This window comes from Onychomys torridus, chromosome 6 (assembly GCF_903995425.1).
Source record: "Onychomys torridus chromosome 6, mOncTor1.1, whole genome shotgun sequence".
Taxonomy (NCBI): Eukaryota; Metazoa; Chordata; class Mammalia; order Rodentia; family Cricetidae; genus Onychomys; species Onychomys torridus.
Window position 1 is genome coordinate 6,349,570 of NC_050448.1, and position 25,873 is coordinate 6,375,442.

Here is a 25,873-nt window from a genome sequence, read left to right on the forward strand (position 1 = left end):
CCTGAGACCATGAAGATCATGCTAATGCTAGGGATTGGAGCTCCCACCTGGGGACCTGTTGATGTCCTAGGGCCATGCTGATGCAGGGGTCATGCTGAGGCCATGGTGATGTTTGAGCCTTGGCTGTGATCCTACCAATGACTTGTGGTGAATACTTGCAGATGAAAGGACTACAGGGTTAACATGTAACCCAATGGACCACACTACAGCTTCCGCGACAAGATTCTTCTCTCTTTCTCTTTATCTGTCTGTTTATTTTCTTTGTTTTGCTTTGTTTTATTTGGTTTTGGCTTTTCTTTTAAATTTGGGGGGATGCTGCAAGAATGGAGAGCAGATGCAGGGGCACAGGGAATTGAGTGGGATCAGTATGTACAATTTGAAATCCACAAAGAATCAATAACAGTAGGGAAAAAAGTAAGAAAATCTAAGGAATTCAGCCCAATCTGAGGAGCAAAAACAGAGAGGAAGACATACCTAGATGGAAACTCACAGCTCAATGTGACTATCATTCATATATATGTACAACAGGGTATTAGGGAATACACCCACAGAAAATAAATTCAGAAATGATCTTTTGATGATTAGAATAAAATGAGGAACTTAGAAAGTTGAGGAATAGGAAGTGCTTAGTAGAAAGGTGTAGCCAGAGAAGAGCAATAGGGAATTTGCAGCTGGACTGGTACACTATGTAGCATAGCAGAAAATTAATATCGCCAGTGTGAGCATGGCTCCAGTATAATCCCCAGTGTAAACACTACATTAATAATAATAATAATAATAATAATAATAATAATAATAGTCTTGCAATCTGAAGAGTGTGTTCAAACTATTTTATTACATTTATTTATTTGTTGTGAGGGGCATGCACATGTCATGGTACACTTGAGGAGGTCAGAGGTTGGAAGACAGCTGTGGGAGTTAGTTATTTCCTTCTGCAATAGGGGTTCTGGGAAGAAATAGCAGACCAACAGGCTGAGCAACAAAGTGTTTCTACATGCTGAGACATCACAACAGCCCAGTGAAAATATTTTTATTATGTAGACAGTATTATGCCTGTATGTATGCCTCCATGCCAGAAGAGGATACCAGATCCCATTTTAGATGGTTATGAGCCACTATGTGGTTGCTGGGAATTGAATTCAGGACCTCTGGAAGAGCAGCCAGTGCTTTTAGCCTCTGAGCCATCTCTCCAGCCTGAGATTTTTTTTAAATAACAAAGTCTGAAGAGGTCTCAAGAACAATGTCAAATGTTTACCTTGAAAGGACACAGAAAGGGAGAAAGTCTTTCAGAACTAGTGGCCAAACACTTCCCAGTGTTGTGAAAGACAGAGATATGAGTATTCAAGACACTTAGTAAATTGCAATCAGAGTGTATAAAAATAAAACCATAGGTAGGCATGCACAAAGATCAAGTCTTAAGTGCAAATAAAGAAAAAACAATACCTTAATCGAGTGATAAAACAATTCAGAGGACTACTGGCTGTGTATCAGAAACTGTGACTCAGAATCAGGTAAGTATACTCTTCACTTTGCAACAGATGGAGACCATTACTTAAAACCACAATCAAAAAACACAGTCATGGTACTACTCAGCTCCAACAGATAAGCTAAATATAGAAAGATTGTAAAAGGTAGAGGATCAGGGAGTTTGCTGTGTCTCCTAGTAACGTTGGAAGTTACACTCATGAAGTCTTATCAACATGACTTTCTAAAGATGAGCTAAACAAGATCAATGACATAGACACACCAAAGTGGACAACAAAGCCAAGAAGGTCTCAACACTACACAAAGAGCTATCAGCACCTAAGGGATTCTGAGAGCAGGAGAAATAGTCTCCCTCAGGGAAAAGCACACCATTGGCAATCCAATACCATATGGTCAGCCCTGAAAACCTGGGAGTTGAAGGGGGAGAAGAAAAGGGGAGAGTGATCTAATTATATTATAATCTCAAAAAAGAAAAGGGAAAGAAATTAAAATATGGGCACATAAAACAATGGAGAAAAAGAAAAAATGTAAAATATGAGTGCATAAAACAATGGAAAAAACTAAAGTTCTGAAAAAGAAAGACACTGTCAGCACCAAATTCTATATTAAATGACATTGTCTTTTATGAATGATGATAAATTAGTGAAACCTTACTGTTGGCTATTTTACACTTTAGAAAAAGCTAAACAAAGTTTTTTTTTTTTTTCAAATTAAAGTGACTTTTACCAAATAAAGATAGGACAAACTGTAGATCAGAACTAAATATATCTAGGTGACTTATGGAAAAGATGTTGTTTTTCCTTTGTGACTTGCTTAAAATGCAAACGACTATTTAAAACACAACATTGAGTTGTGAGGTTTGAAACCTATGGAGATGTAATGTACAACTATGTACGTATCATGGTTGTAGCTAAGCAATGATAAAGATGGAAAATGGGTCAAAGAGCTCAAGATATCTGTATGTTTTATAGTAATACAAAAGATGTAAAGCATTACTATCGCACCATGCCTGAGAGAATAGTTTGTGAATAATTCTGAGATGTTAGTCATCATGAAGAAAAAGTATCATTCTCTTCATTGTTGTGGCCACTTATTAGTTTCCCATGTTCCAGAAAATAACTCCCAACTTGTACAAGCAACCACACACACACACACACACACACACACAGAGAGAGAGAGAGAGAGAGAGAGAGAGAGAGAGAGAGAGAGAGACAGAGAGACAGAGAGACAGAGAGACAGAGACAGAGAGACAGAGAGAGAGAGAAAACATGGAGAAGTGGGAAGAGGTTTGCTGCCAAGAAAAGCCTCAACAGAAGACAGAGGGAGTGAGATAGGGCAATGGGGATGAAATGATCTAATTCATTATACACACTGATGAAAGTGTTGAAGAACAAAAACTAATAAAGCCCAAACCCTAGAAACTAAGTGTCTACCTTAAGAAAATGGGGTAGAGAGGGTTGAATTACAAGTAAGAAAAAAAATAATAAATCACAAAAGTAAAATTAAAAAAAATCAGTGAAACAAACAGTAACATGCTAGAAAAAATTAACAGGGAGAGAGGGGTATACCTTTGAGAACATCAGTAAGGTTCATGAGCATACAGTGATTAGGGATGTGGACTGAATTGAAAAATTAGCAATATCAGGGAGGCAAAACAGGGAGTCACTATAAGCACTAGCTGTACAGAATGGAGAATGAGAGAGTAATATACTTTAAAATATTACATATGACAACCTAGATAAGACAATTTCCTTGAAAGACACATTCTAGCAAAGCATCCTTTCAAACTGGTGCTTTCAAAATAGAATTAACAGGAGAATTTTCTAAATATAAAATCTTAAAGCTAGATGTTTTTATTTATGAATTCTACTAAACAAATACAGAGAATAAGAAAGAAGTCATTCCAACAAAAACATTTTCTGATCATAGAAAAGGAAGAAAAGCTTTACCATTTATGGGACAAAGTTTACTGTGCAACAAAACAACCAGAATAAGACCATAATAATATAAATCTCAGATTAATACTGATTAATAATCTCTCATTAATACTGGTACATGATCCATAGAAAATATTATCTAATTGAAATCAGAAATATTCAAAGGAAGCAAGGTTCACACAGGGAATGCAAAGTTGGCTTAATAGTTGAAATTTATTGGTGTGTAATTCATCGTATTAACAATAACAATGATGACTAAAAATGAAAGCCAGTATTTAGCATATTCTTTTTTTTTTTTTTTTTTTTTTTTTGGTTTTTCAAGACAGGGTTTCTCTGTGTAGCTTTGTGCCTTTCCAAAACTCACTTTGTAGCCCAGGCTGGCCTTGAACTCACAGAGATCCGCCTGTCTCTGCCTCCTGAGTGCTGAGATTAAAGGCATATGCCACCACCTCCTGGCCATCAACATATTATTTTCAAAACTATGAAAGATTTACAAAAAAGAAAGCCTATGACTTAAAATAATAGAAAAATGTAACATATATTGCTATACTCTTATCCTGTCTTTTAGGTTTCCAAAACAATATGTGTGGAACCAATGAATATTGATTATAACTCTGTCAAGCCAACCAGGTAAACAAGTACTAGTCAATATATTTCTATGAAAAAGACAATAAACTCATATGTTAGTAAGCCTCTTACAATGAAACAAATGAGTGAAGTATAATGATTACATACTTGTGATTCTAAGTACTTAGGAGCCTGATTGCCAGCTTGATACCATCCGTGGAATGTAACAGCACCATGTCTCAAAAACAAACAAGAAAATTTGTGGTTTACAATCTACTTAAATGCTACAAAAAAAAAGTATCATGAATATTTTCTCAAAGTTCTGGAAACAAACAGCAATATTTGCTTTGAGGATATTTTATTTCATACCAGATGGCCTACAATAAAGTAAGAAAATTAATATAATCACATGGAAAGAAAGGGAAGATATAGAATGTGTTCTTTATGGTCAATGCAATCAACTGAATAAAGAACCAGAAAAGGAATCAATGTAAAAGTCAGTTTCAATATCTATAGACTTAAGAAATAGATGTATTGTCAGTATGAAATACAAATTACATCTGCACAGACTTGTGACAGACTCAATAATAAAACAAATAAAATGCACGATGACTGCTTCACAATGTGAATTAAAAGAGGTAAACTTAATGAGAGATTCAAAAAATCCGTAAAACACATTGAAATCTCCACACAAAAGTCAGGAATAGACACACAAGATCAAAGTCAACAAGGTAATGTACCTTGCCCATGAAATGGAAGACAGTTGCTCTCTCAAACCAGTCCATAGGTAGGTACAACCTCAATAAAATCTCTGCATTGTTTTCAGCAGAAGTTAAACAGAGACTGTGAAATCTATTATCTATATATAAATGGCGTTGAACAGCTGAAACAGTTTTGAAAAACCACTGAACGGCTGACTTTAAGACTTAGTGTACAGACAATAATCAAAAGGGTCTCCGACCAGCATAAAGTGAGATACACAGATCAATGGAATGTAAAAGCGCCTTCAGTGATAGATTGACACCTTTTAAGCCAATTGATCTTTTTATAAAGTGACAAGATAATTTGATGGGGAAACAGATAGCCTTTCCAAGAAATGAAACTAGACTAGTTGTATATTCAAGGAGAAAAATGAAGTCCATGACCAGTACCTCACAAAAAGCTCAAGAAAATTTATTATAAATAGTGTTAAGATTTAAATGCATAAGATCAAAACTAAACCCTACAAAATAAAACAAGACAAATTCCTTTGACTTTGAACAAAGTAAATTTTTCTAATATTCGACATCAAAAGAACTTTAAAACTACAAAAGAAAAACTGATAAATTTTACATACTAAAAACCAAAACCTACCTACCTATCATGCACCAACAAGCAAAGAAACCTCTAGATTGAATCTTCAGAACAAATATTAAATAAATAAATAAATAAATAAATAAATAAATAAATAAATAAATAGACAAACAAATAAATAAATAAACAAGTAAAAACTTTAGTCTTCAAAATCTGCCCTCTGGAATACACTTTTGGACTGATAAGATAGCTCAGAATAAAGTGTTTGCCTTGAAGGCTTGAGGACCTGAATTCTATTTCCAGAACCCAGTTTGAATTTATCAGCTTTGTTGTTTAGTTACATGTATAATCCAGTAGCCTGGGAAGCACTGACAGGCAGTTTCCTGGGACCCACTTGGTGAGCCACAGTACATTAAGAGACTGTCTCAAAAATAAAGTAAAAAGTACTCAAAGAATGACTGCTACCTCAGCCTCCATAGGCTATGGAGGGAAGGACCAGAAAGTATGGAGAGCTGAGAGTGGAAGTCAAAGTATTCCACAGCAAAGACCAAAACAACTAGCAACAAAAAAACAAATGGTCATAACATTATGCAGACTGATCAGATTGTATTTATGTATTTAGGTATGTGTGTGTACATATGTGTTTGTGTGTGTAAAATATGCAACATGTGACACACACACACACACACACACACACACACACACAACCACCGATATCACCAAAAACAACAGTTACAAAAGAGAGCCATGAAGCTGATAGAAAGCAAGAAGGGAGAGTAGGCTGGAGGGTTTGTTGGGAAGAAAGGGAAGGGAGAATTATGTAATTATATATCTTATAACCCCCAAACTTTTTAAATTTAAAAGATATGTAATAATAAAAGATGATACTCACAAAACAGAACAAACTCTATGATTCCAATGTCATGAAAGTTCATTCTAGGAAATGATTCCAGTCAGTGTAGCAGAAGACCTTGCCATCAGGTGATTTGCTGTATGGATCACAAAGGAAATTAGGAGATTAATTTGGTACTTAGATGTTCTTGGATGTTTATAACACCCTGTTCTGTTGCTTGTGATACATGAATTAATAAAGTTCAATCATTTAGAAAATTTCCCCAACATACCCGGAAAAGAAGAACGTTTCCCTGGTATGGACAAGTGTGCCCACAATCCTACAGTTAATATAAAACAATGGTGAAATAATAAACAATTCCTCCCTACAATCAAGAGAAAACTATTGGTGCATATTTATTCCAAGTTTTACAGGTGGCCTGGGGACGGCAGTGAGATGACACAATATGGATACATAGAGAACTAAATAAATGACAGGTAGGTGAGAGAGACAGCGATATAAATGGAATAAATACACATACATTTTGTATGTATAAATATATACATATACACATATAAAAATGTAAAAGATAATAGCCAAATATATGCAATAGATAGATATTTAATAGATTATATATAGGCAGATAAATAGATGAGGAGAGATAGTTGGTAGGTGGATGATAGATAATTGATAAATAATATACATCTAGATGATAGTAAAGGAAAAACATTGAATATCTATGCAATTCAAGAGTAATCAAAAAGTTTCCTGGGCATACCTTAAAAAGTAAGCCAAGGGGCAAAAATGACATGTCATATCTCATTAAATAAAATTCCTACTTACTAAAAAATACCGTGAAGGAAATGAATAGAAAAGCAGCAAGCTGAGAAACTTTCAGTGGGGTAAAATACTGTAGTTGTTCAAGCTGGGAACTGAGAACAGGAACTTATTGTTTTCTTCCAGCATTCATCAATATTTAGAAATTATCAAGAAAAGATTAAAAGTACAAATATAATTGCCAAAGAAATAATCTGTGTATTTCAAATAAATAAACTTGCACTATATGTTTTAAAATTTCTTATTTTTTTTCCAACTGGTTGATAGCCTACCTTCTTCTGCACTGCCAGCCTTCTTTTGGTCTGAGTTTTCCACATAATGATCATGTGATGTTTTGCAATCTTTAGCTTCTCTGTGCCTCAACTTCATCTTTGTAATACATGAGTAATGGGGTAGTATTTTCATATGTTGTTGTTAGCATAAAAAGAACATATGCATTTAAAATTCTTGGAGCTTTGCCTAGCACATGGTAAACATTAGGAAAAACCTTAGCTACTACTACAATATTACTGCATGTGTACATTAACTCATGCGCATCAACCGCTCTAAATGTATTTTCAACAGGCAAGAATGAAGAGCAGTTTGGGGACAGCTAATCCTGGATTTTATTAGCAGTTGTCGTTGATGAACACAGAGTACAGTTTGTCATGCAGTTTTTGTCTATTAGATATTGAAATGAAGCTGTTTTAGATTCTTTGTATCAGGGAGCATATGCAAATGAATCTCGTCATTACTCAGGCCAAATATGGAACACACCCAGAAGGCAAAGACTCAGGTTCATATCTCAGAACTGAATTCTCAGGCAAGTGACTGAGCAGCTGTGTGACCTGGGGCCTGATATTTAATGTTGCCGTGCTTCAGTTTCTTCATTTGGAAAATGAGGTTGATAACACCCCATAGGCATGTATTTAGGAATAAAAGAAATTTACTATGTATAATACTTCAGTACAAAGTACAGCATGTAATATAAACTCAATAAGGAAATCCTAATATTTTACGATGCAAGAAATATTTACTGTTATATAAGATGTCTCAAGAACCATGGAAAATAACCCCCTAAATCTGGATAGTATGATTTATATGTACCATCACATTTTTAATAATTCAGTACACACTATTTAATCAAAGGCTGTAGGCTCTTCCACTGACAGTCTTCCAATCCATTCTACTTTTCTATTGCCCTCCTGATTTAGTATACTTGACATTTGCAAGGTATCTTGATTTAGTATTTTATTCAAAATCTTCTGCTAATTTCATTTCTTTTTATGTCATTATAATGTCTTATTATAGTTTAACCTCTTTCTAATTTATAATTTTAATACAAGCATGAACAATACACATGCATGCTTATTTAACCTTGCCTGAAGGATACCCAAATATACAGGAAATTCTGAGGAAGAAAACGCTTTCATTTATGACTTTCATCTCTTTCTGCTTTTCAATTTTGCTTGATTGACTTATAAGAAGTACATGTCTATCCACAATGCTGTGCATGTAACAATTACCATGCCTAGCACTCTAATCATAAGTGAATTATGCACCATATCTAAGCAGGTTAACATTCGATGCTTAGGCTCATTAAGTGATTATGTGTGGCAGCTCTCCCTTACCCAGAGGTGCTGTTGGCAGATGCAGAAAGAACTATTCCTAACAGTTATAGAAGTTAACATTCCTTGACACCCACCGTATTACAGGCAGGGCATTAAACACTTCTCATGCATTTTCTCCTTAAATACTTCTATCAGCTTCATGATGTGAATATTATTATCTTTGCCACTTTATGTGGCTTGGGAAAATTGCATAAAGTTCATACCATAAAGCTGGAGACATGTTCAAAGCCCGTCAGCCTTGCTTCTACTCTCTCCCTTGCTCTACTTCCCAGTGAGAAGGAACTTCAGAGACAAGCTGATTGTTGGTGAGGACTAAGGTGACAAATAGCTAAAGACCAGTCACCCTTAAGTAGTATAATAAACAAGGTCTGGTGACTGGTGCCTCATACAGCAATCAATGACACATTTATTACACTTTTATACCTGGATTCAAGAAGGGTTTCTACAAAAAGCTGAATAGGGGTTTGGGGAAAAGAGATGAGAGACTTGGGAACAGAGAGGCATCAAAGCACCCAACTATGAAACATTTCAAAGATACAGGTATGGAAGTCCAAATTCAAGGGTAGGAGTAAATAAAGCTGAGGAAAATTACAGTGCGTATAGAGAGTGTGAGCAGAAATGAAAGCCAGGAAAAAAAAAAAGACTTAAGATTCAGGCAGATAAGGAAGATTGAGAATGGATTTAAAAGGTTACAAAGAGAAACAGAAGCTTGAAATTAAAGTGTGTGTGGGGAGGAGGGGGATATTAGTTAAACACAAGTCAGTGTACTTTTGCAACATTTTGCAAGAATATGAAAGCATGTATAGAGAAACAGGAAAATTTTTTTGTGGGTCAGAGGGGAAGTTTCAAAGAAAATTGAAGAAATTATGAGGGGAGAATATTTTTAAAGTGATGATTAGCAAGTCCATGACAGATTAACAACAAATGCTCAGTACAATGACTGAGAATAAACCCCAGATATAACACAAGGAGAATAAGCCTACTTATGGGACACAAGGGACAAAAGAAAAACCAGGATAAAAAAGATTACTTTTGAATAATATTTAGATGACAGCAGATTTGTAACTAACAAAACAGACCACAATGCCACAAAAAAATATTAAATTGCTCTGATAAACATTGTGATTTTCCTGAAAGGCCGCACTCAATTCATCAGAATGTAAAACAAAGGTAGTCTTCAGTGCACCACACATATTCACAGAGAGAAAGACTGGAAACTGAGCTTTAGGAAGGAATTGTCTAATTTAGGGCGAACCTCCAGAAAATATGAAATAATGAATAGTAAGTAAATGGAAAAATATGCATGGCTAAAAGCTCTTTAATGGTCTCTCTCTCTCTCTCTGTCTCTCTCTGTCTCTCTCTGTCTCTCTCTGTCTCTCTCTCTCTCTCTCTCTCACACACACACACACACACACACACACACACACACACACACACACACACCAGGAATTTACTAAGGTGTATTTAGAAATGAGTTGAGACAAAAATCCTAAAACAAACTGAAACAATTATGCACAAAATACTAACATACATAGAAGTCAAAGTAAAATCATATTCTCTGATTTATGCTGTCAGAACAGGTGTGACTATTGTTTAATATTGATATTGTTTCAGCAAGAATGAAATTTTTTAATTATTGTAATATTAGAAACAGAATCTATAATGTACAAAGTAAAACAAAAATGTCATCAGTCAAATGGAGACTGAAATGTGAACAGTGAAGAAATAAATCAAAACGCAATAACTATAGACCACATTTGAAGTTTAAAGGAAGCGATTAAAATGTATCAGGAACTATAAGAAACACATATTAAAATCACAAGTTCAAAAGCAGAAACTCTTAAACTACATTTAAAATGGCAGATGTATGAAGTTTAAGAAAGAATTAGTATTTAATGACAGACCTCTAGCAATAAAAATAGAAAGAAGAAAGAAAACCCCAAATGAGGCTGCAATTGCGCAGGTTTCCAAAGCAGCCTCGTTTTGAGGGGAAGGAAATGTGAGTAGAGTTGAGGGAGAAGCACAGATGTGGAGTGTTTGCCCAGCATCTCTGATACAATGAGTTTTACCCCCAGCACCAAATCAAACAAAAACAGAAATATTGTAATTGAACTGGGAAATTTCATGGTAATAAAACCAATACTTCACTAAGTAGATTTTCCAATTTGCTTGTATGTTCCTAAAAATGTCAGTGCAAGAAAAGTTAGTATAAGCAGAAGGAAAACCACAAAAGGAAAAATCGCATTTGACAAATTTGACCCAGGAATCTTGACATTTGGAGCATAAAACATAGAAAAGGAACATAAGGATCTGGAAGGCCTGGGGAAAGTAAATAACAGCTCATTGATACATACAAAACTCCATGCAGAGCAATCAGTGGATTAATATTATTTAAATACACGTGGAAAGCCTATGAGGTGAATACAAAGGAAGCCTGAGCAAGTATTAAAGATTAGTATTGTACATAACTCACCTTTCAACAGTAGTAAATCAAAGTCACAAAATAGTAATTCACAAATTCTTGTTTAATGGTTTGAAATTTTATAAGTATAGCCTTAAATTATTCATAAGATAAATAAATTGTAATAGAATTTAATGAAATTATGAAGGATAGTGGGGGAAATGCATGTTTTGTAGGCTACTTCTAAAGCAGTGTTAAAAGGAAGGTTGATAAATTTAAAAGTATAAGAGACTAAGACAGGTTAGAGTGTGGATGTTTCTTTTTTAAAAAGCTGAAAATAGATGTAGTATATGACTCCATTCAGTCACTCTTGGGACTCCAAAGGACTCAAACTTGGCATACTACAAAAATACTTGCAAATCAGTGATGATTACCAATAGTTAAGATATAGAACCAACCCAGGGATTCAACAACATAAGTATAGATGAAGAAAATATGGTATACATGCATGATTGGATTGTATTTTAGCCCTAAAGAAACATGGATTATGCCATTTGCAGGAAAATAGATGCAATTATTCATGATGCTATTAAGTGCCTTTACCAGTCAGAAAGGCAAGTACCATATGTCCTCTTACTTGTGGTTCCCAGATTTTATATAAATACATAAAATCATGATGTACCCAAGACATGAAAGTCTTTAGGAGAATCAAAGAGGCTAAGAGAAGTGGAGTGGGAAGGGGAACAGAGGGTAGGAGGACATGGGAAGATATGCCCAACATGAAATAGGTTCTTGTATAAACATTTTATATTAAAAAGAAAATAAGACAGAAAATAATGAATTTAATTTCTAATGCAAGGTGTTAGAATTTTTATAGAGCAATATTAATTTAAAATCATTCAGATAAAAGAAGACTTATTTGAACATATATAAATGAAATCCATATTAGTTTCAGTACACAGGATAAGTCAGGCAATAGGTGATTATTTGATAAAAAACAGAGAAAACCAAAACTCGACAAGTAAAGAGAACTGCAGTCTTCAGGAGTGTGTGTGTGTGTGTGGGGGGGGAGGTGCTGCTAGCAATGAGTGTGGGAGGAAAATAATAAAGAACAATTAGAGATATATTCTTGCCTCCCTCCCACCACTGCCTTGAGCTGAAGCATGCCTGCTCTGGAGCTACAATGGCTCAGAACTCTCCTTCAGCTATCTGCAAAAATAAATCAATGCTGGAGAGTCCTGTACATGTAGAGACACAAGAGAACAGAAAAGAAAACAACAAGCTTTACAAATTCTTCTCTTCATATTTTTTTCTCCAAATGCTTAGACTGATAATTACAATCTAATGGCCTCAGCTTCTGTGTGCTGTGAACTCTATTATTTTCTAATCTAAATGGACTATAGTTCTGAATAAAATTCTGACTTTTTAAATGAACTGGTAGTTTTATTTCTTCTTGAAACTACATTTCTTTTAAATTATTTCTTTTATTTTTTAGATGATAATATAATTACATCATTTCTTCCTTCTCCCCCCCACTTTCATATCTCCCACATCTCTCTGCTCTTACAAGTTCATGGGCTATTTTTTATTAGTTGTGGTTAAATTCATGCGTGTGTGTGTGTGCGCACGTGCGCACACACACTATATATATATAGTTTCATGAAAATTTTCTTCTGGAATTCAAATGAAAGCAAAATAAAAATATATACAAAAATTTTTAAAGACCAAGAAGTGAAAAATATATCCAACAAGGAAACAGATTATTAAAATCTAAGTGAAATCACTATTGTCACAAAAATACTAGACAATGCACAAATAAAACATGGACTTACACAATCTACCTGATGTTCAGAAAGTGTGAAAAGCAGTGGACATACAGTTGCTCATGAACAAACAGTACTATATCATTTGCATAGTCATATCACAAAAAACTAAGTACTGTTGTGGAATATTCCTTTACACTTGTGAAGATATCTCACTGTGATTGTTTTAATGAAAAGCTAAATGCCCACTAACTAAACGGATTTTCTGGGCAAACAGAATGCTATGAAGAAGAAGGGTAGAGAAGCCAGACAGATCTGGAAGGAGTCAGACACACAAATGGGAGAGAGGTAAAAGCCACATAGTAGAATATATATATATATATATATTTGTATATGCTAATTTAAGTTATAAGAACTAGTTAGGAACAAGCCTAATCTATTGGCCAAACTTACATAATGAATAAGAAGTCTCTGTGTCATTATTTGGGGGCTGGCTGGCAGAACAGAGAAAAACTACAAATCTTTTATTTCCAGTGGACAATAAAACCACATCCATTGAATTGAAGTGTTGTGTATGAAATTCAAACCCTGAAACATTTTACCAAAAATACTTTTTTGACCTTGGGGAGAGATTCAGACAGATTTTGGGTTTTCACATTTGTTTTATGTTTGTTACACAAAACACAAGAAAGCTAATCCATAAATAAAATAGTAAAAATGAAGAATCTTAATATACTTAAAACAAATGACATGTGTTTTAGTACATTAACTATAAATATGAACAAGGATCCCTTCCTTACATGTACATATCATGCATAAATCATATCCAACTATCTGACTTCATTCTCACATCTCCCCTACCTACAGCATCCTTCCCAGTGTCTGGTAATTACTGTTCTACTCATTTTTGTTGGAGGTTACATATATTAGAAGGAACATGCATTGCAAATTTTGATAGTATGATGTCCTTCGGCTCCAGCCATGTTTCAGAAAGTGACAGAACTCCCTTCTTTTTAGCTGAATAATACTTAATTGTGCCATTTGTTACTTAACTACTGAGACCCATGGCACTGGGTTGATTCTACAACATGGCCATTGTGAATAGTGCCCCAATAAAGAAACACGGGCATGTGAGTATGTCTTCTGAATGCTGCCACCATGTCACTGGAGACACATGCCAGAGTGAGAGAAGAGGCCCATATCACAAACAGTTCTATATTCAGTTTTGTGAAGAAACTTTCCCCATTTTCCATAGTTTTTGTACTCACTGGCATTATTATTGAACATGTATAGGGATTGGCTTTTCTCCACATGCCTACCAACATGTGTTACTTTCTTGTGATAATCACTCTTGTGATAATCACTCTAATTGGGGTTAGAGGGAATAACACAGTAGATTTAATTTATACTTCCCTTATTCCTAATGACATTGAGTACTTTCACATACTTGTCGACTGTTTTTCTTCAAGAAGTCTCTATTCAGATCATTTGACTATCTATAATTGGAGCAAATGGTTATATTGCTTTCCCTTGTTTTTTGCTAAGTTGTTTTGGTACTTTACATAGTTCGGACACTAACCCTTTGTCAGATAAATGGCTAGCACACTTCTCCTTATAATTCCAGGTAGCTCTTGAGTTCTGTTGATGGTTTCCTTCATGGTGCTTTTCAGTTTGGCATGGTGTCTTGGTAAATTTTTGCTTTAGATTTAAAAATTTTTATATAGTACCATGAACAAGACTAATAAACCCTCCACAGAATGAATGAACATATGTTCAGGGCATATTATCCTCAAAAGTTATCCAAAATATTTATAGATGGGCCCTCCAACAAATCAATAAGGACATTATCCTAAACAGATAGTGGAAAGAAAACAAGACAATTAAGTTGAGATGCTCAACTCCAGGACTATCACAAATGGAATAGGGCTGGCATGGTGGACACGATCGAGTAAAACTGAAGACAGGCATAGTCTTGTATACCCGTCCACCTGCGTAGCTAAGATGGAGTTAATAGATGTCAAAAGGCATCAGAAACAAATATGGGGGCTAAGAGTTGTACCTGAGCCGGCAGAGTGCATGTTTAGTGGGCATTGGGAACTCTAAGTCTGTCACTAGGCTATACAAGCCTAGCATGGTGTTGTAGTCCTGCAAACACAGGACTCAGGAGGTGGAAGCAAGATGATAGGAAGTTCAATGTTTTCCTCAGCTACGTAGTGAGTTCAAAGCTGGTCTGGGCTTCAGGAGGTCTTGTCACGGAAAACTAAAAAATGTTAAATATACTTGTTCACATTTGAAAATTTTTGCTTATCATTATCTTAGTCTTTAAATGTTTCTATATTTTATACTTTCTCATTTAATAATAATAGTAATTTCCCATTTACAAGTTGAGTAAATGTGTACTCCTTTCTAGTTATTTTCACTCGGGTAGCTGAAATAGGAAGACTATGCATGCCCAGGAGTTCAGAGCCAGCCTGGCCAGAATGAAGGGAGTTGGGTAAATGTTTTGAGCTTTTAAAAATTAACTGTAGTAATTAAATATATTTTGTTTTAATGGTGGGTTATCATCACTTTATTTGAAATTATATGACTGTTAATATTAGGTGTCATTTTTTGTAATATTCTACTCAGTTTGTAACAACAGTATTGAGCTGCTTTGACTTTCATGAAAGTTCTTTTAGGTCACAAAGTTTGAAAAGGTAGTTTTCCATATCTGGTGGAAAATATGGCATTGCCTTTATGCAATGACATGGAAACTAAAATCTCTTTAAAGCTTTTTAATATAGTATTTTATTAATTCTTTAATAACTTCATACACACGTGCAATGTATTTTAATTATTCACCCCCACTGTCTTTAACATTTCTCAAAATTACATTTTGAAAATGCAGAACAGGACTTTCAGAGATATCAGGGAAGTGACATCAGAAAGATGTAAACTCATTATCACCTTTATTTTCACCAGTGCCATGTCACAGTGCATGGTACCTAAGCCATGATCTTCACACAAATACTGTAAGGTAGGAATTTCAGAGATATACAAACTAGAACAATAGCAATGGCCTGCCTCTTCACCAAAATCTGCCATTCAAACTCACTTTTACAGGTGTAAATTCTGAGGCTTAATACTACAAGACACCAGATCAAATGTTTCCTCACCTTCTAATTCCTAATGGTCTAAGAATGTCCACATAATAGTTACTAGAAATAACTGAAGTCATTGTCTGCTTGTGGGTTTTTTATTGTCAAATTAATGATCTCATTGAGCTCCATGTTCTCTCTAACTGTATGGAATCCAGATTCTCTGCCTCACTTCACTCAGCATATCCACCGAGCTGCAATCATATTCCTCCACCACTGTATCTAAAATAACCTACAAGAGACACATTCAAGAACAAATATATCATGTTCAAAATATCAAAGGAAGGATTCAACCAAGTTTAATTGAAATCGTTCTGTGATATTTTGAGATATTTGAGAAATGTTCATAGGATTCACTTCAACTGGAAACTTTTGTTAGTGTATTAGGGGCACGGTGATGGGGGAGAGTTGCCATGGGAATTTGAGAGTATTCAATTCAGAAGACATAGAACAATGTGAAAATAGTCAATATGTATATATATATAGGTTTACTTGTTTATTTAAAGTTTTTTTTTTTCATTTTACATACTGCCCACTGTTCCCCCTCCCTCCCCTTCCTCCACTGCTCCTTCCTTCCCCCATCCTACCCCCACTCACTCTTCATAGGTGGTAAGGCTTCCCTTAAACTGGCATTTTTAGAGCCCATTCCCTATGGTGCCATGCCTTACTCAGCCTTGATGCAGGGGGAGGGGCTTGGGCCTGCCACAACTTCGTATGCCAGCCTATGTTGGATATGTTTATTTTAATGCCTCTAATTCCAAACATATTTTAGAAAGAAGTGTTAGAGTCTTCCTCAAGTCTGACATTACAGAAAATTCAGAGGTGTTGGGATTAGTAACAGGTAAGCCATGGAAGAACTAGAATGCACACAGATGGCTGTGACTGGACAGTGAGGAAGATGTGTCCACACATGTAATCAACATTTAAAAAACAGTAGACAAAGGACCATTGAATCAGATTGTATCAATGAAATGTAATCAAATATCTCAAACTGGGAGATCAATAGCGATTCAGAGGAAAGTGGAGAGGAATTTGAGGAACAAATTCTTTACCAGTAAATTAATAAAAAAAATAGATAAATAATAAAGAACTCCAGCAATGCATTAAAGAAACAAATCCACCAAGAAACATAGTATTTCTTCTTGCTAATATCAAATAATTGAAACCATGCACCAATGAATTATAATTTTTCACATATTAAAGTGCCAAGACTGCTTAAATTAAAATATTCATGCTAATTAGTGTGTGATGAGATGGATATTTTCACACTCTGTAGCCGAGAATATAAACTGGTACCATCACATTCCTAGAAAGCAATTTGGAAGTGTCCTTCAGAGAGTCTTAAAAACTCTTCACATGTTTTAAGTGAACAATTTAACATTTAAGTAAGAGACTAATTTTTTCAAGATTTGTATCTTGAAAATGATCATCACATTACTATTCACAATAAAAATTACTGGAAGACACACAGTATCCAGAAATGGGAGACACTTATTGTATTGAGATAAATCTATTTGGGGCCTGGAGAGATGGCTCAGAGGTTAACAGCTCCAACTGCTCTTCCAGAGGTCGAGAGTTCAAGACTCAGCACCCACATGGTGGCTCACAACCGTCTGTAATGAGATCTGGCGCCCTCTTCTGTATGCATAATAAATAAATAAATCTTAAAAAAAAAAAAAAAAAAAAAAGCTGGACGGTGGTAGTGTGTGCCTTTAATCCCAGAACTCAGGAGGCAGAGCCAGGTGGATCTCTATGAGTTCGAGGCCAGCCTGGGCTACAGAATGAGTTCCAGGAAAGGCGCAAAGCTACACGGAGAAACCCTGTCTCAAAAAGCAAAAACAAAAACAAAACAAACAAACAAAAAAAGATAAATCTATTTGAAAACATTGTATTCAAAATCAAATTTTATTTAAGGAATATGTAGGACAACATGGTCTTCATTTAATGTTATATGAGAAAAGACAATAAAAATTATTTAAAAATGTAACTCAAATTTTATAAAATAAAAATTTAACACAGCATCTTAATTGGAAAGTGGAGCAAAAATAATCATTTTTTCAGTTCCAAGGAATATTTTCTGTGCAATATTTATTGTCCTTTTCATTGTCTCCGAGACATGAATAATCAGAAAAGTAATGAGCGCTGTCGCAAAGCAGTGGTCCACCGCTATAAACCGTTCTTTAGTTCTGATGCTGTTTCTAAATCTTACCAACTGTGCAGTAGTGAAGTCCTGTGTGAATAGCCACCCCAAACCAGCACATACTTATAGAGGAGTTAGTCAGTGATGCATATCATCATTGGGGCATAAATTTGGGAATCATACCAAGTTTATTTAAACTACAGCTTTCTGGGCTTAATTTGTGTGTGTGTATGTGTGTGTGTGTGTGTGTGTGTGTGTGTAGATACACACAGGTGTAATGTCTGAAAGTGTGTGTGCAGGCACATCCTTGGAAACATGAAAATGTCAGAGGGGAACATCAGATATCCTCCTGTATCACTCTCTGCCCAATTCTCTTAAGACAGGATCTCTCACTGAACTGAGATCTAGAAGAGTGACCAGCAATCCACAGCAATCTTTTCACAGTGCTAAAGTTATAGACACATGACCACATCTGGCTTTTCACATAGATATTGGGAATTTGCAAAGTATTCATCATGCTTCTTTAGCAAGCTCTCTTCATTTGCTAAGACATCTCCTTAGCTCCTGCCTTATTTCATCACCTAAAATATCAGACTACTGCAGCCCAAGTAATAATAGTATCCAACTACTTTTGTAAGAATTCAGTAAATACATGTGAAATATTCAGAGGAAAGCCTGATTTAAGAAATTGCTACAATTTAAGAACTTGTATACACACACACATACACACACACACACACGTATGCATTTGTATTGTACTCATCAAACACTAATTTTTTAATGGTCAAATGATCTTTTTTTACTTCTCTTATGATAAACAAATCAACTAGACTGTCTATAATTTGGCTGTGGTCTAGGTAATGTAAAGAGACTCTAGAGTTGCTAAACTCAGACAACATTTACCCCAGGAACTTAAATACAGAGATAACTGGTTAACTAATTGAGAAGAATAATTAAAAAGCAAGAACTATTATCTAGTCTAATTATGTAGCCATTCCCTATTGATAAATTACAAATTTTACTACTTTTACTACTAATTAAATCAGACTAATCCTGTTGCTTCCTTGAGTGTGGATAGTGATGTAATGAGATGCAGAAAGTAGTTGCTGCTGTAATCTATGAAGTATCTATCCAGACCCCATGAGTGTTATCCTGGCACTGTTCTTCCTTTTATGCTTGTTATTGGTTTAATCTAAATTGTTCAGTGCACTGAGTATCACTAACATGTCAAACTCATTGCAAATGTGTTTGATTCTAGAGAAGGAAATCTGGTTTAGTCACCTCTATTCTATCTAAAAAGTCATCAATTAAAAATGGAAAATTATTCATCTCTTTTCTGTAGCTCAAAAACATGGATTTATCTCCTATATCATTTTGATACCATTCTTCTGCTTTTGAGTCTAAAAATCACATCATGTGATCATACTCAGGTGTACAACACATAGCAGCCTACAGGCATACCCCGGTCCTTCTAAACCAGTTCTAGTGTCACTCAGCTGTAATAAATGTTCTGCACATCGCTGTCTCTTTGTGTCACTGGGTTTGCTTCTTCTCCAGTAATCTTCAGAGACAGTTGAGAATTGTCAGTCTGCAGTCCCTAGCTAAGCACCAGTCCTTCTCACTGTCAATATGGCTCATCACATTTCCTGTGATGCTACCACAGACACATGGCTGGAGAAGGCAAGGAGAGAGTGTCTTTGGACTGATATTGGAAGAAGAATCTCTTTGTGAGACAAAAATGAGAGAAGAGTGGAATCTGGTCACCTTGCTATAACTCCATCTCACAATGAAACATGTCTGCAAAGGTGTGCATCTTCTTAAAGGTCCTAGATTTCACAACTGAGGTGTCTTTCATCTTTTCGGTCTAGTTGTAAGGATCTCAGCTCCACGCTTGAGCCATACAACTATCAAAGTTAAAAAAAAATGAAGAAAAGAAAATCCATTTTTGCTTCTGGGATTTGGGTTTTAGAGTGTACAGTGTACAAGGACTTCATTATCCTTCAAGAATGTAACCTGGTAGGGAAGACAGAGAAGGACAATGAAGTTCATGCTGTGCTACATTGTTGCTTCCTTCTTCTTCACTATTGCTCAAGGCTGAACAGATGTTCTCCTGAATTCTGGATCTCACTCATTCCACCTCCACAGTAGCCAAATCATCCCATTCATTGGGACCATCTCTTCTGTCTCCAAAGAAAGTCTTTCTGTGAAGCAAGTTACCACCGCCTGAAAACACAGACATTTTGATTTGCAAGAAACAAAAATCTTACCTGGCCCATCTTCTTCTATTTGTCTCTTCCTCTGTCTCCTCCATTGACAAGAGTGTTAAAAGGAGAGTTTTAACTCATTTTCTCCAGTTATTCAGTTGGTTTCAGTTATGATTACTCTATTGGAGTGCCTCATGCAGCAGTCAAACAGATAATGCTGTCTTTTCAAATGTAACATCTGCATTCCATCTTTGCTCTACTTGCCCTATTTCTACCATGACACCAGAATTAGGAGTTCCTCAACACCTGTTCACTCATTGGCTTCATCTCGTCTATTCTCTTCAGGTTTTTCTCATGTACTCTTCAATTCAGAATCTATCAGAAGCTTGTTAACACACCTGTCTCCTAAATTTTATCAATGCTTGGGACTTCATTAAATAACATATCTCATTTTCTATGTCTTCACCTACCACCTAAAAGAAAATAAAACACACTTATGTTACATTACTGTGTTCACATTAATCACACTGACTCATACTTATACATTGTTTGTAGACATGATGTCCACAATTATACTAGATTTATTTCCTGAAATATATGTAATATCAACTTGTTGATGAATCTCACACCACTAACATATTGTAGATTATTCAATGTGAACAAATAAAAGCATAAATCAGTCATTTCCCCCCACACCTTGGACAGTATCATCACTAGGCTTTCAAAGGTTCCCACAATTTGTTGATTCAAATAACACTGCAGATCACTCTGTCTTTCTCCAAGTCCTAATCATAATTGGAGATCTACCAGCTACACTCAAACAAGCCAATGTTTGAGTTGTTCAGACATATCAAAATACTACTTCTCAATCTTTGGTAAAACTCATTCACCCATGCTCCACAAAGATGACAGAATGAGGCTTCAGAGTGGAAACTAGTGGCTTTACTTTATCAATGGGTAGAGTGAGCACCTGTTGGCTTGGGCATCCAGAGATTTTTCTTTTCTGGATCTTCTTATTCCCATGGTCTCCCTTGCATCACACAGAAAACCACTCACTACATAGTTCTCATAGTACTTCATATCCTCTCTCTTATGTGCCAAACTTCTACCCATTCTCTTTGTTCTTTCTGGAAACAGGACCCTCAGTGTTAAGCAGGCTCACATACCATAAACAGAATATTCAAGTACCTTTTCAAATTAATACTGAGTAGGCTTAAAAGTATGCACATATTTATGTTGCCTAATTGTTCCTTTTCTAAAAGCTAGACCATGGAATCTACTCAAATATGTCTTCTAGGTAAGTGTTAATAGCAAGAAAATAATTTTTATATATCTCATTACAATCTTCTTGACTTTTTGATAATACCTTCCTAGTAGCCTATACTATTTCTGACAGTAGATCCACCTCAAGAAGACAGAACTCCTGATCTGTCTGTGCTTTGCCAGTCACATAGAAGTGACAGCTGGCTTCTGAGCTGAATTAGGTTTTCTGGCCATAAGGGTTGTAGTTGTCTTCTTGGTGTTCTCCTTAGGCAACTCTCTAGCTTATCTGACTCTACTCTCAAGTAATCAATATTTGTAAGACACTGGAGGTAGAGAACTGCAGTTATAAAATATCATAATATCATGTCAACTCCACACTTTTTTTTAGCAAAGAAAATGGCTCCCATCCTTCCTTTTACATCATTAGCAGGACTGAACACATTCCTTAAAGTGTGGCGCTTGTCTCACTAACAACTAGATCCAGTTAACTGCGCTCTGTAAGCTTGTAGCACTTATCTTACACAAACTGTCTAAGACACAAGCATTGACGTATTCATGTCAATTGAAAACATTCTACAAATACTATTAAGAATACAATGCTTAGCAAGAATGATAAATCATACAGTTGAGGGTTGATAACAGTAATTACTAAGTGCTATGAAAATCTATCATTCAATAACTAATGTCACAAATAATTATTGAGTTCCTACCATGTATCAGTTATCATTAAGATCTGGGGACTCATTGGGGGACAAGATGAAGTATTTGCTCCCATGAAGGTTTGTTATAATAAGTAGTCAGACATGAAAGCAAAAATTAGCATATAATACATGTTGTTTTACTTTTGGCAAGCTGATTTTAACTCTTACATTTAGTTGCTTCTTTAGAAATGAAAGTAATGAGTAACACTATACATATTCATGAAATGTAAGTGAGCTGATTTCTCAGATGCTAAATAATTCTATGTATGAACTGCCATAGTGTATATGTATTGATCAAAATGTACACCAGAGTAATCTCACATCAGGGAAGTGGTTCCTGGACTTTTTCTTTTCTCATAAATAATTCTGAACATTTCATTTAGGTGCTACATATTTCCATGTAATTGATATGTACAATATGTACTTATATATACACATATACAGATATAAAATTTTAAGAATGTGAACTGGAGAGTTGTTCTTTTGATCTGGTTCTAAACTTCATGCAATAAGTGGCAATTTTCTAATGTGCAAATTTCAGTGTCATTTGTGGATTCAATTTTATTGTTTTCAAATATATGAAAGTGAATTTTTTATATATTTTTTTATGATCTTACCTCAGGCTAGTTAAGACTGCCAAATAAAAACAAGCCTGACTATGGAGAATTTTAAAATAGTAAATACAAGAAGGAGGATAAGAAAAATTACACATTAATACTATAAAGTTCACCTGAGACCTGGGCTAGACCATCAATATATTTTATGTCCAGTTGGCCCTGGGTCTGAGGCTAGCAGTGACACTCTTTTTACTAGAAGACACTTTATAAGAGAAAGGCAACCCTGTGCCAAATTACTGCAGAGAGCGACATTCTTAATTTTGTGTGGTAGGAAATCTGCTGCCTCATTAGAGGGAACGCTGTGTTATTAGCCCTCTGGCATCCCAGCAGCTGGAGCACACACAGAAGGCTCGTCCTCCTGACCAGTGAAAAGATGCTGAGAAGCTGACTTTAGGTTATTTCTTTCAAGAACATATTCTTGGAAAATGAACACTAGAGGGATAGAAGGGGGTCAGATGGAAAGGGAGGTGGGAAGAACTGGGAGGAGTAAAGGAAGGGAAACTGCAATCAAGATATATTACATGAGAGAAAAAAACTATTTTCAATAAAAGGAAAAAAGAAAAAGAACATACTACAAATTGTTTCCTAATGCCCCCAAACATCTTATTTTTTATTATTTATGACATTTATTATTTATGACTTCTGTCCATAAACAGACAGGAGGAGTCAGGGAGAACTAGAAGAAACATGGTGACCTTTCTGGAAAGGAGCCTGATCTAGACTCTGGGAGTCCTGGCATGCAAGGTTCACATTTCTCACAGAGCAATGACTTCACTAAAATGTAATACTCATAGTTTTCCTCTGCTGTTTAAAGCTCATATCCAAAAACTCTTGCTTTCAACCTAGACATTTCTTAGCAAGTTGTCTTTTCAGTGCTCACTTTACACTATGGGAATTCCATCCCACATTTCACCCAGAGGCATTCGGCAGAAGAGGGAACATTGTCTCCTCTGTGAAGTATTGCCTCATTGTTTTAGAAGAGACCAGTGTCAATTCAGGTATACAACTCAAAATGGATATCAGGATGCTGCTATACTCAGCATCTTGATATTTGCATTTTCTAGGCTATCTTAACAAGAAGGTTTTAAAAAGCCAAATCATCTTCCAGTAGTCCCATTGTTAGCTTACTCACACTTTCCTACAAAGAACTCTACTGTCACATTGTCTTTTCAATATTCGGATTCATACTACATATCTGGACTGCTCTCAATCTTTATCAAAAAGTTTGTTTTTGTAGTATACAGCAGTCATTTGGAGAGAATCCTAACTAGTTAATGTGCTGAGAACAAGATACTGGATGCTCAGCCCTAATGGTGAACATTTATATTGATCCTACCACCACCAAGATTCAAGGAATATCATGGAGGAGGAGGTAGGGAGAATATAGGAGCCAGAGGATGGGGAGGAATGGTGTGAAACATTGTCTTCTGTACATGACATTATTATCACCATCATGAGCTCACTCACAGAAACTGTGGGTACCTACACAAAACCTACATAAACCTAGCCAACAGAATATATACAGCACTTATAGAGGAAATGGTTTCTAGAGCCCACCCCTTTCTGAAGCACTACTGACAATGGATAGTAGCAAAAACTAAAAGAATCATTCATTTTTTGAGTATCTTATGAATGATAGGTTTTTTCATGATCCAATGGATGGCTCCACAGTTATACACATGAACACATAAAGTTGGGAGGGTTGCATGTTGAAGGAATATGGTAGAAGTTAAGGGAAGTGGGGAAGGCAGATATGATTAAGTTTCATTTTATTTAGGCATGAAAACTTTCAAGAATCAGAAAAAAAGTTTTAAAGAATTTTTATTTCTCATTATATAAAAAAATCCCTATACTTAAAAATAGATTTTATACATGATAGACAGATTCAGTTTATCTCTTGAGAATTGGGTGTTACTCTCCTGGATACTGTATTTCTTGTGAGGTTTAGAAGCCAACACTGTTTAATTATTCATGATGTACAACCCATCAAACAAGAGATTCCTAAAGCTGCAAATGAAAACAACACTCTTATCTCACTTGCATCAAACACCAATAATTGTAAAAAAAAATGACTTCCACAGTAAAAGCAACAGTGCTTTCAAGGTTATGATTGAAAGAAGATGGAGGTGATAAGAGAGAATATGCTGTGCCCACAGTAATTAAAGTCTACAAGAGCTCCTGTCCTCGTGGTGACTCATGTGTCACCAGCCCCAGGATGAGAATAGTCTGCTATTAGCAAAACTAAAAGAGTAAAGTATAATTTCAGTCAATATTATTAAATAGCATACCATCTTAAAAGTCCAAGGAGGAGTATATCATTAATTTCTTTTACCCACCCCACAATGCCGGATAGACATAGAGGTCCTCAAAATAACCTGATTCGAGCTTCTTGATGGATTGCTAACTGCACATTTTACTGTTGAAATATTCATTCTCATGAAGGAACATGATGGCTCATATGGGTTCATAAAAGGGAACAAGTAAGGAAATGAAATAAATCATACAAGAAAGTCTTATAAATAAGGGGAATTAGAAAAGATGAGGCAAACATTAAGAAAAAAAGAAAATTAAAAGGAGAAAGTAAACAGCGTTTGTGGGCATAGTAAGAAGGTGAGCATTTTCAAACTTTTTTACTTGAGTGTAACCAGTGTTCTGTCTGTTTTTGAAAATGGAGATGGTGCCCGGAGCTCCCAAGACCAGCCCCCAGCTCCCATCTGCCCCAGAAGTCCCATCTGGACCAGAGGTGAGTGCCTGGACTCACATCCAGAGAGGCCTGCACCTCGGTCCCACCCCTGGGCACCAGCCATTCCAGGAAGACCTGCACAACTTGGCCCCAGGTTCTGGCCAGAAGTCAGGATCCCCCAACCCCACCGGGAAGGTTCCCCCCAGAGGTGAGTGCCAGGGGTTATAGTCAGAGAGGTCCACACCTCTAGGTCCCATTCCCCATCCCTGGGCACCAGCCATCCCAGGAAGACCTGCCCAACTTGGCCCCAGTTTCTGGCCATTCTGAGGGCCTTTAGGAAAGGTTCCCCTTTTCCAAGGCTGCAGACAGACCCTGAAATCTCCACACCCTGCTGCCACACCCA

At 35.8% G+C, this 25,873-nt stretch overlaps 1 protein-coding gene across 2 annotated transcripts in view; it reads right to left on the reverse strand.

The window, feature by feature from the left end:
• The window catches only part of Nlgn1 (neuroligin 1), an 898,617-nt gene that overhangs the window by 804,631 nt on the left and 68,113 nt on the right, over nt 1-25,873 (reverse strand). For both annotated transcript variants that reach the window (XM_036191501.1, XM_036191499.1), the window contains exon 2: nt 6,175-6,271. The gene's annotated coding sequence lies outside the window, so the exon portion shown is untranslated. The remainder of the gene's footprint in view (nt 1-6,174; nt 6,272-25,873) is intronic.